Below are 12,616 nucleotides of genomic sequence, written 5' to 3'. Positions count from 1 at the left end.
GAATTTAGCTCAGTGGGGCCTGTGGAGGGAAAGCCAACTGAGTCTCCTCACCCTAGTGAATTCAAGTTGCAGTGAGCAAATGCCCTTTCCCAGACAGGCCATTGTCAAGATTAGCCTCAAGATTAATGGTGCATTCCTCAGCAGGAAACATAGTCTGGAGGTCACAAAAGGGGACTTTCGCTAAGAAACTTGCCAAAAAACACTTTTGTGTACTAAACTAGGTCTAGAACAGATATAAATCACACACAGGGCGAGTGTGATTTCACATCAACTTGGGCTGAGTTTTATTTATAGTGTCCTCAAGGTTGTTCTCTTGCTAACATTCTTAGCCTTTTTCCCTAACCTTAAAAAGATTTTAAAGTGAAACTCTCCTGTTTACTGCAGAATACTGTTGACACCAGATGTGTAGGTTTTTCCATATCAAGTAATTCTCGAGTTCTCAGTGGACACTGATGGAGTGTCCTACTCCACTTTGATAGTAACTACCCAGAATTAGCACAGACCCGACTGGTTAAGGGCTCAGTCCCACAAAACTGCACCTCCCTCCTACATGCCACTTAAAAATCCCAGGTTGTCTGCCCTGGCTGGTGTGGCTCAGTGGATTGAGCACTGGCCTGCAAACCAAGGGGTCACTGGTTCGACTCCCAGTCAAGGCACAGGCCTGGGTTGTGGGCCAGGTCCCCAGTGCAGGGTGTGTGAGAGGCAACCACACATTGATGTTTCTCTCCCTCTCTTTCTCCCTCCTTCCCCTCTCTCTACAAATAAATTAAATCTATTTTTTTAAAGGAATGTGGGGTTTCTGCATTTTCCAGCTTTGTTAAGAGGCTTATACATTTTTGCTGCATGTAGTGTTGTTCCAACGTTATGAATGAGGAAATGCAAGGAGGCTAAGAAAATGCCCGCAGGTAACTTCGGCTGGTGAGAGGCAGCTGTCCCTGCAGGTAGGAACTGGAGTTCCTAGCGGGTCTGGTCTGTCCCACAGGCTTCTGCTAAATGTCTTCCTTGTGTCGCTCCCCTATACCAAAGCCTTTGGTCGCCTCCTTTGTACCTTGTATGGCTTATAAGCCCTTTGAATTTAGGGTGTGATTGTGATATTTCAGCTTATGGGGTACATTTTTTTTCTTTTTTCGATCCAAGGGAACTCTGTGACTCTAATTGAATTCTAAACCCCTGGAGGGTGAGGGTCACATCTCCAGTCAGTGCCTTGTATGTAGGATGGCCCGGAAGGTTCCCGTTCATGTCACCATTTGTCTCAGAGTGACTATTTTATTTATTTATTTATTATTGTTGTTCAGTTAAGTTGTCCCCATTTCCCTCCCATTACTCTCCCCTGTCCCAGGGTAACTATTAACAATATCCCCTTTCATTTTGAAAAGTATCTTAATAACTTATGTGGCCCCCTATTTACATACAGTAGTTATTCATCAAACACTTGTGGCTTAGTACTGTTCAGGGAATTTAGTATATTCAGTTTTAAAATCATGTGCTTTATTGTTTTTTTTAATCCTCCCCTGAGGCCTTTTTTTCCCCCATTTTTTTTTTAAGATTTTATTTATTTATCTTTAGAGGGGAAGGGAAGGAGAGAGGGAGAGAAACATCAATGTATGGTTGCCTTTCATGCGTCCTTTGCTGGGAACTGGCCTGCAGGGAACTGCCCTGCAACCCAGACATGTGCCCTGACTGGGAATCGAACCGCGATCGCGTGTTCCCAGGCCCGCACTCAATCCACTGTGCTACACCAGCCAGGGCCCCATTGTTTTGTTTTGTTTTTTTAAGGGGGGGCAGGGGAGAGAGAGAAACATTGATGTGAGAGGGAAACACTGGTTGGTTGGCTCCTGTATGCACCCTGACTCTGGGGGTCAAACCCCCAACTTGTGTTACAGGACTAGCTCCAACCAACTGAGCCACAACAGCAAAGGCTTACGTTTTTTAACTGAAAAATACAAGCAAACAAACAGGATCATAATCCATTGTTCAGATAAAGCTGCTGCTGACTCAGACTGTATCAAAAGATACAGATGAAAAAGAAAACCTATATATATAAAAGTCCCTCTCCTTCCTTTAATTCCTTCCCCTCAAGGGTTAGAATCATATATGTGTCTAAATTAAAAGGAATTATAATATAGAAACCATTCTTTTGCTTTTTCCCTGTCTTCGGCTTAGATTTTTCTGTACCAGCACATGTACATTTGCCTATTTTTCACAAGCCCTGGGTATTCCATTTTGTGAATGTCTCATAGTTATTAACTGGCCCAAACAGGATGTTTCTGGTGGTGAATTTTGAGCTGTTATGTAGGTCTGTGGAAACCAAACCCTTTGTGGATGTGGAAATATGTGCCCCTGGTCTTTGAAACTCTTGAATTACATGACTCTTCATTACTTTCTTTGCTTTTTGATACTGAGGAGTAAACTGTGCTTTGTCTTGTTTTTGTATGTAAAATATGATTTTCAAATATCCATAGCTTTTGTTTGGGGTTTGTTTTTTTTTTGTTTTTGTTTTTTTAAGATTTTATTGCCCTGGCTGGCATAGCTCAGTGGATTGAGCCCGGGCCTGAGAATCAGAGGGTGGCCGGTTCAATTTCCAGTCTAGGGCACATGCCCAGGTTGTAGGCCAGGTCCCCAGTGGGGGACACATGAGAAGCAACCACACATATTGATGTTTCTATCCCTCTCTTTCTCCTTCCTTTCCCCTCTCTCTAAAAATAAATGAAATATTTTTTTAAGATTTTATTTATTTATCTGTAGAGTGGAAGGGAAGGAGAGAGGGAGAGAAACATCAATGTATGGTTGCCTCTCATGTGTCCCCTGCTGGGAACTGGCCTGCAACCCAGGCATGGGCCCTGACTGGGAATTGAACTGCAGTTGTTCGGTTCACAGGCCTGCACTCAATCCACTGAGCTACATCAGCCAGGGATGTCCAGGGGTTTTTGTATCAAATAATTTCTCTTTTACCATTATCCCTTAGAATTCTAAGTGGCTTCAGTGGGAAGAGAATAGCTGTTTTAATGATGAAAGGGGCTGCTACAGCCATTATAGCAAAGGATAAACCTGAGTAATACATGGTCAGTACTATTATAAGAAATGTGAACCCATTTATATGGAACTACAAAAGGCCCCACATAGCAACAGTGATCCTGAGAAAGAAGAACAAAGTTGGAGGAATCATACTACCTAATATGAGACTATACTATAAAGTCATATTAATCAAAACAGCATGGTACTAACATAAAAACAGGCACATAGATCAATGGAACAGAATAGGAACCCCATATAATAAGCCCAAATCTTTCTAGCAAATTAATATTTGACAGAAGAAGCAAGCATATACAGTGGGCTAAAGATAGTTTATTCAATAAAAGGTATTGGAAAAATTGGACAGATAAATGCAGAAAAATGAAATTAGACCACCTTCTTATACCACACATAAGAATAAATTGAACATGGATCAAAGATTTACATGTTAGACCCCCAAGCCATAAAAATCCTAGAAGAAAGCAGAGGCAGTAAAATCTTGGACATTGCTCATAGTAATATTTTATAGGATATATCTCCCCAGGCAAGAGAAACAAGAAAAAATAAACAAATAGGAGCACATCAAACTAAAAAGATTTTGCACAGCAAACGAAATCACCAGCAAAATAAAAAGACAACCCACAGAATGAGAGAACGCATTCACCAGTATATCTGAAAAGGGGATAATATCCAAAATTTATAAAGAACTCACAAAACAACACACACACACAAAACCCCAATTAAAAAATGGGCTCAACGTCACTAATCATCAGAAAGATGCACATTAAAACCACAACGAGATACCATCTCACACCCATCAGAATGGCTGTCATCAGTAAATCAACAAACAAGTGCTGGTGAGGATGTGGAGAAAGGGGAACCCTTTTGCACTCTTGGTGGGGATATAGATTGGTGCAGCCACTATGAAAACAGTATGGAGGTACCTCAAAAAATTAAAAAAGGATCTGCCTTTTGACCCAGTGATCCCACTTCGGGGAATATATCCGAAGAAACCCAAAACACTAACTCAAGAGAACATAAGCACCCCTATGTTCATTGCAGCATTATTTACAGTTGCCAAGAGATGGAAGCAGCCCAACTGTCCATCAGTAAATGAGTAAATAAAATAACTATGGGGCATTTATACGATGGAATACTACTCAGCTGAAAAAAAAAGAAAAGATTTACCCTTTGTGACAGCATGGATGGACCTGGAGAACATTATGCTAAGTAAAATAAGCCAGTTAGAAAAAGAAAAATACCATATGATTTCACTCATACGTGGAATCTAATGAAAAAAGTGAACTAACAAGCAAATTAGAGACAGACTTGTAGATGGAGAGCAGGATGACAACTAGGAACGCGTAGGAGGGTGGAGGGATGGAGCAAAAAGAAAACGGACTCGTGGACATGGACAAAAGTGTGGTGAGTGAACCCTAGCAGTCTATGTGATGGCTTCTGACTACAGGTAAGATTGAGTTCTGTAGGGATAGAAAATCTGGCCTCCCGGTGCTTACCACAGGCTGTGTTCTTACACTCCCTGTACAGAAAGAGGAGGCAGAGTAAACCCACCCCACATACACCTCAGCCCAGGCCCTTTGCCTGGTCTGTATTGTGAATGGAGGGGATGTGGGGAGAAAAAAAAGAAAATCTGAACAGGGTGTTTTTATTATGGGACATAAAATTTTAGTGTCTTGCCCTGAGCAGTGTGGCTCAGTTGGTTGGAGCATGTTCCCATTAACCGAAAGGTCGTGAGTTTGATTCCTGGTTGAGGCACATACATACCTAGGTTGTAGGTCAATCCCTGGTCCAGGTAGGTACAGGAAGCAATCAATAGATACTTCTCCTTCACGTCGATGTTTTTCTCTTCCCCTTCCTTTCTCTCTAAAAGCAATGAAAAAAAATGTACTCAGGTGAGGATAAAAAAATTTTTTTAGTGTCTGTCAATAAAGGTTTGTTGGCATGAAAGCCCTGGTTATTTACATTTTGTCTGAGATTGCTTTTATGCTACAATAACAGAGTTGAGTGAGAACTGTGTGGCCCACAGCACCTGAAATAAAGTCAGACCTTGCTTTGCAAGGTTTTCAGCACGCAAGAATTTCAGTTACCACGCTGTCATTAAATAACTTGAGTCCCCTAACAACAGGGCTCAGGTTTCAGGGCTCAGGTTACCCCAGCACAGTAACTGTGAGTACTTGGTTACAGGGTTCCCATGGTTTCCATGTAAGCCGCACATTTGCACGGTGATTGGTCATTGCACACCTGTTAGTTCACCTACAACAAAGCATGTAGGTGTGCTGCCTCCTTGTTTCCTTAAACCTATGTGATAGTGATATATATATATAGTAGTAAGCCTATATGACAGTTTATATCAAATCAGTAGAGGGAATTGGCCAAAAAAAGACTCCAGTGCAGCAAAGAGAAAAAGTGGTAATGCCAGAAGTGAAATTCTGGTGGAGCGTAAGTGGAGTGAGTGATAGAAGAAGTAGCTGATTGTGGGAATGTTGATTCTACGTCCAGTTGAGAGACTGGGTACGCAGACAGAGGAACGTGGTGAGGGCCCACTTAGTGACAGAGATGTGAAAGTGGTTGTGGCAAAAAGGATAATGTCCCAGAGGACATAACACGGCCAAAATCCTCCACAAGAAGTAAAGTAACTCTCAGAGTAATTCTATTACATTGAAAGAGCAAAGGATAAAAGGCTGGAGGCTGATACCAAGCTAGAAAGAAGTATGACAGTTCCCTTGGGCTGGTTGTGAAGATGCTTGCTCCATATCCCAAGTTACACTCTGACTGAAGACCACCTCAACACTGTCCAAAGTATGCATGGCAATTTTTATTTTACAAAGAAATTTAAAGATATTTATGTATGTATTTGTGTATGTATATGTTTGTTTTTAGGCAGAGGGGAAGGGAAGGCGAGAGAAAGAGGGAGAGAAACGATAATGTGTCCCTGCCTCTCATGCACTCCCCACTGGGGACCCGACCTGCAATCCAGGCTCATTCCCTGACCAGGAATCAAACTGCAGACCCCTTGGTTTACAGGCCTGCACTCAGTTCACTGAGCCATACCAGCCAGGGCACAAGTTGCTAATATTTTAATTTAATGTACTAAGCAAATATTTGTTTTACTGTTTTTTTATTCTATACCTTTATAACCCACGGTTTTGTTTCTTTTTAAAGATTTTATTTATTCATTTAGAGATGGTGGAAGGGAGGGAGAAAGAGAGGGTAAGAAACATCAATGTGTGGCTGCCTCTCACACGTCCCCCACTGGGGATCTGGCCTGCAACCCAGGCATGTGCCCTGACCGGGAATCAAACTGGCAACCCCTTGGTTCGAAGCCCACGCTCAATCCACTGAGCTATACCAGCCAGGGCTATAACCCACAATTTTTAATGTTTTAACCAAAATACTTTAAAGGTCTTGCAATGGTCACATTTTTTCCTGATGATTTGCATGATTCCATACTGGCATGCAAAGCAGGTACTGCCTGTTTGTGTTATTTGACCCATCATAAAGTTTACTGACATTTGCTTCAGAGAAAACATGATTTGGAGGAGGAAGGCCGTTTCATGACAGGCTGCAGGCTTGTGAGATGATTGGGCCTTCTTACGAGACTTCTTACGAACAGGGAGCCAAGGTGTTCTTTCGTTTATAACACTCCTGGGAGTAGAAAGCATAGCAAGGGCTACAATCCTAGGAAAATCATTTTCTGTTTGTTTTAAAAGTAAACTGACTCTGAATGAATATGAAAACATGAATAAAAGAACACCAAGTTCAAGGCGGTTGTTAATTGCAAGTGGAATTGAAGTACGGGGTTTAACAGAGTATTTCAGCTCTATCAGTGTTTTAGTCCTTTAAATTGTTAGAATTTGGTAAAGCTGAGAAGCGGACACACAGTGTTAGGATGTTTTCTCCACTTTTCAGAATGTTTGGAATGTTTCATTAAGGTAAACTTTATTTTTTTGAGTCGGCACAGCTGCTGTTGTGTATTTTTGAAGAATAAGTAGACACCATCTTCCTCAGCCTGTGAATTAAAGTAGATTGGTAGTGCCTGGGAGCCTAAAACCAGGCTCACATTTCTGTGATGTCCTTGTTAGGAGATGACAGCAGGTGATTCCAGCCAGCTGCACACAGAGGGAAGTTGTCTGAGCCATTGGCTGGGTGTCCTGGTTAAAGTTGTAGTGATTTTGTGGCCTGAGAAACCTGTTTCCCATGACAGAGACTCACCTGTTTGGCAATTTTGTAATAGCTAATGTTCAAAACACTAGCCTCCCAGGGTTTTATAAATAAATGGTTCATATATCATGTAGTGATTTTTTTTAATGATTTTATTTATTTTCAGAGAGAGGGGAAGGGAGGGAGAAAGAGAGGGAGAGAATCATCAATGTATGAGAGAAACCTCAGCTGATTGCCTCTCACACACCCCCAACCCAGGCATGTGCCCTGACTGGGAATCAAACCAGTGCCCTTCCGGTTCACGGGCCAGCACTCAATCCACTGAGCCACATCAGCTGGGGCTGTACTGTGATTTTTTTAACCATTTCTGATGCTTTTCTAAGGGAATATTACTGTTTCTTGAAGGCAGAAATTCTACTTTAGCATATTCTGAAGCGAATATATACAAATTCAGTTCCCTTCAGCTTTTCCTACTCTGCATTTTAAGAACATACTAAGTTTTTAATTTTGCATTAGCTTTTCTGAACATACAAGTAGAACGTAAGACATCTTTCATGATTATTTCTTAACGCTACTCTAAGACCAGTGTATCATTTTGTCATCTCCAAAATAAGAGAATTACTAAGAAAGAGCTTCTTGAACTGTCCGACCAAATATCCCTGAGCCTCGGCCAGTTTCGTTGCTGTGATGTTGTCACTGACCCTGTCAGAGAGTGAAAACAGGCCTGGCTGAGGGCCTGGCCTTGGTGAGCCCTGAGATTGTGATAAAGGTCTTCAGGAATGTTGTTTTCCCACTGCCTGTGGGTTTTTTCCGTGCAGGGGGTCGTTACATTAGGTCATTACTCTCTAATCGGACCATTGTAGATTGAATGCTCTCCCACGTCTGCTGCTCACTGAGTTTAACCACCCAGCCAGGCCTGAGTCCTGTCTGTAACGCGGGGGTGTTACCGCATGATTCACCATTTTACCGTGACCATTAGAAACAGTGCGCCTGAGGTGCCCGGCGCGATGCTTGGTGCGGGCAGTGCACAGGGCGTCAGGAAATAAGTAACGCGCTGCGTTTTTATTTTGGTCTTCCAAAGTGTAGTACGCTGACTTTTTTTAAGTTCTTTTAAGGAAGGTAAGTCATGGAAGCCATCTTACATACTGAAAGTATTTCTGACCTTTTGTACAAGCTTTTTGGAGAACAGTGAAAGAGAAAATGTGTTGGTGTTGTTAGGGGTGGAAGTCAAGAGTGCATAGCCTGTGTTTACCAAAGGAACACCATCTCCTTGGAAACAAACGAGCAAATAAAAACAAACTTATTCTTCGTGAGTTTACGTCTCTCAAACCTAGACTAAGAAGATTACCTTTTTTCTTTTTTTATTATAGGAATTTTCAAATGTAAGCAACAAAGTAGTGAAAACAGTTTATGGGCCCTTATAGACCATCTTTCAGCTTTCCAGACAGACTGTATTTTTTCTAAGTTTTCTCTTATAATAGAGACATTTCTGAGTTTCCCTGGGACAAAAGTGAAGTCTCTCCATCTCCTACTCAACCCAAGGAACCTGAAAATAGGCTGCTTTTGAACGTAAACTATGAAGAGTGTGTGATAATTGAGAGCAGCTTGTGAGCAGCTGTCTGCAACAGAATGGCCTCCCAGGCCCCAAAGATTTGTAAGGAAGGGATGGGCACATCTGTCAAAAGAATATTCCAGGCTGGAAAGATGCATCCCAGAGGCAGACCCGAGAGAGAGGATGTGCAGAGGAGAGCCCGACAGTAAATGTCTCTTACTTGAATCCAGGGAGATGCTGCGTTTCCACTTGCTCTCCGAGGTGGTGTGCTGGTGAATGGAGACCCACAGCTAATTCCCCTGACAGCTATTTTTTTAGTATCCTCTCATGTGCCTTCCTTGGTAGCAGGGGTCAGCACCCCTGTGTCTCATCAGCTCCAGCGCTAAGTGTGTGTGTCTGTGCCTGTAAGTGAGGGCCACATTCCGGGCAGTGTTGACTGACCTCCCCAGGGAAACGGCCACTCACTCCTGGATAGGCCTTTTTTCCCTCCTCTTTACAAATCCTCAGGCTCCTGTACCTGCACAGAGTGTGTGTCTGGTACCTGCTTATGGAAAGCCACCAAATTTCCACCCTTTCTGCTGTGGTCACCCTGTTGAATTGGTGTCTGTCTGGTCGTTCTTGCCTTGAGCTTTGTTTAGCCGTCTTTTGGGTTTTGTTTTATCTTTCTTACTTTTAAAAAATTTGTATTATTGATTTTAGGAAGAGGGAGAGAGAGGAACATCGATTTTATCGTTCCACTTATTTATGCATTCACTGGTTGATTCTTATATGTGCCCTGACAAGTTATGAACCCCGCAACCTTGGTATCGGGACGATGCTCTCGCCAACTGAGCTACCTGGCCAGGGCTTGGGTTTTGTTTCAAGGTGCAATTCACATACTATATGGTTCACCCATTTAAAGTGTACAGTTCCACCCTTGGGTCTTTGTCCAAAAGTCTGTACCTGCAACTACTTGGAAAACAAGAACACACAGCAGTCAGGGTGCTCTCCCTGCTGTCAGCTTGGCGGGGCCTTGGGCTGTTGCTGCCTCGGCAGGTGGGTGCTCCTGGCTGCGATGTTGGTTTCAGTTTGAGGTCATGAGTGAGTGGATCTGGTGTGAATCCTCACTGTTTTGTCTTGGTAGCAGTGCTGCCACTGACGTTTGACCAGCCATGATTCATATGCCAGAGAGTTCTCCTGCTTTGTTTTCTCTGGGCTGTGTTAATTGGGTATTTTTTTTTAACCTTTGGCACACTGTTGAAAGTACCTGCTCCAAATGCATACCTGGCTAGTTCTGGTTGATGTGTTATAGACAAAAGGTGTCCCTATTTGTTATTTTAAAAAGATTTCACTTATTAATTTTTTCTATTTACTGATTTTTAGAGGGAGGGCGAGAGAGGGAGAAAGGGAGAGAAACATCGATGTAAGAGTTGTATCTTGTACATGCCCAACCTAAGACTGAACCTGCAACCCAGGCATATGCCCTGACCAGGAATGGACCCAGCAAGCGACCTTTCACTTTGTGGGATGATGCACAACCACCTGAGCCCCACCAGTCAGGGACATCCAGGGACAGCCCTATTTTCTTTAAAAGCTGCTTTGTTAGCCCTGGCCTGTGTGGCTCAGTGGATTGACTACCAGCCTGCAAACGAAAGGGCTGTCAGTTTGATTCTCAGTCTGAGCACATGCCTCGGTCGTGGGCCAGGACCCTGATTGGAGGCATGTAGGAGGCAAACAACTGATCAATATTTCTCTCACACATCACTGTTTCTCCCCCTGTCTTTCTTCCTTTCTTCCTCTCTCTCTAAAAATAAAAATCTTAAAAAAAACCCTGCTTTATTAAAGTATTATTTACATACCAAAGATCACTTGTTTTAAGCATAGAATCAGCCCAGCTCTGGCCAGGTGGCTCCATTGGTTGGAACATCATCCTGTGCACCCAGATTTTGCGGGTTTGATCCCAGGTCAGGGCACATACAGAAGGCAACTGGTCCATGTTTTCTCTCACATGTGTGTTTCTCGTTCTCCCTCTCTCTTCCTCTCTAAAATCAATAAACATATTCTCAGGCAAGGATTAAAAATAAATAAATTATGAGTTTAGGTGATTTATGTGGACTTTAAAAGATATTAAGCATACAATCCAGTGATTTTTGTACATTTACAAAGTATACAACCATCCCCACAATACAGTTTTGGAACATTTCCATCATCTCAAAGATCCTTGGGCCCATTTGCAGTGACTTCCCCACCATACCCCCCAGCACCAGGAACCATTACTCCGTATCCCGTCCTGTTGATTTGCCTTTTCTGGGTGTGCTGTATGATGCTCTTCATATCCCATGTCCAGATAAGGTACTTTTTTTTAAAGTACATTTTATTGATTACGCTATTACAGTTGTCCCATATTTTTCCTCTATTCCCCTCCACCCTGCACCCCCCTCCCACCTGCATTCCCCCCTTAGTTCATGTCCACGGGTCATACATGTAAGTTATTTCGGCTTCTCCATTTCCTATACTAGTCTTAACCTCCCCTCATCTTATTCTGTACCTGCCGTTTATGCTTCTTATTCCCTGTACCTTTTCCCCCATCCTCCACCCTCACCCTTATAGTAGGTAGTGAATTCTTTCTGAGGCTTAAAAAAAAAATAGTAAGTTCTCAGTTTATTTATTTTTAAGATTTTATTTATTTTTAGGGTGGGGGAAGGAAGGAGAGACAGAGGGAGAGAAACATCAATGCGTAGTTGCCTTTTGTGTGCCCCTAACTAGGGACCCAGCCCACAACCCAGGCATGTGCCCCATACTGGGAATCGAACTGGGGACCTTTTGGTTCATAGGATGGTGCTCCATCCACTGAGCCACACCAGGCAGGGCATCTTATTTATTTTTTAATTTAGTTATTGATTTTAGAGAGAGGAAGGGACAGGAGAAAGAGCAAAACATCAAGTTGTTGTTCCACTTAATTTGCATATTCATTGGTTGGTTCTGTGTGTGCCCTGAGCAGAGATTGAACCCTCAGCCTTGGCATATTGAGATGCCATTCTAACCAACCGAGCTACCTGGCCAGGGCCTTTCTCAGGTTTTTGTGGAAATTTAAATATGAAATTGTCAGCTGGGACGGAGAATGGATAGGGAAGTCGAAGAGAGTTTCTCACCCTGGCTGGGAGGCTCAAATGATTGGAGTATCATCCTGTACACCAGAGAGTCAGGGGTTTGATCCCCGGTCGGGGTGCGTGGGGGAAGCCACCGGTAGATGTTTCTCACATTGATGTTTCTCTCTCTCTCTCACCCTTCCCCTCTCTCTAAAATTAATAAACATTTTTTAAATTTTTCTGTATTTTTAAAGATTTTATGTATTTATTTTTAGTGAGAGGGAAGAGAGGGAGAGAAACATCATTTGGTGGCTTCTCATACTCCCCCAACCAGGGACCTGACGTGCAACCCAGGCATGTGGCCTGACTGGGAATCAAACTGGAGAACTTCCAGCTCTCCAGCCAGCGTTCAGTCCACTGAGCCACACCAGCCAGGGCTAAACATACATATTTTTTCTGTAAGGGAAATGAAGGGAGGGCGGGAGGAAAAGGAAGGGGAAGGGGGTGGGGAGGTTAGGTTCTTCATGAGGGGCGCTAAGAATGCCAGTGTGCTTCCTTCCTGGCCTCCGATCGCCTGCCCTGGTCTCGCAGTGCCCAGCTCCCCTTGCTATGTGATGGGATGTATAGTCAGAAGGACATTGAAGTCTGTTTTTTGCCTTTGAATGTCATAATTCTGTACTGGATGTGTATATCTTTGACAATGGGGGCAGGGACAAAAATCAACATGCAACTAAAATACAGTTCCATTGGGTGAGTTGATATCTTCGTTGCAGATGATGTGCTTTTTTCTGGTACAAGGAGG

At 43.0% G+C, this 12,616-nt stretch overlaps 1 protein-coding gene and 1 non-coding gene across 3 annotated transcripts in view; both read left to right on the top strand.

The window, feature by feature from the left end:
- SPINT2 (serine peptidase inhibitor, Kunitz type 2) overlaps positions 1 to 12,616 on the top strand; it is a 28,480-nt gene that overhangs the window by 8,440 nt on the left and 7,424 nt on the right. The window lies entirely within an intron of this gene.
- Positions 4,513 to 4,645, top strand: LOC119046745 (small nucleolar RNA SNORA51). The gene has a single exon (XR_005082035.2). It is a non-coding gene; the product is annotated as a small nucleolar RNA SNORA51 (small nucleolar RNA).

Source organism: Artibeus jamaicensis, unplaced genomic scaffold, assembly GCF_021234435.1.
Source record: "Artibeus jamaicensis isolate MK-2021 breed Jamaican fruit bat unplaced genomic scaffold, CSHL_Jam_final contig_47, whole genome shotgun sequence".
NCBI classification, from domain to species: Eukaryota; Metazoa; Chordata; class Mammalia; order Chiroptera; family Phyllostomidae; genus Artibeus; species Artibeus jamaicensis.
This window is presented reverse-complemented; position numbering and strand designations above follow the sequence as displayed.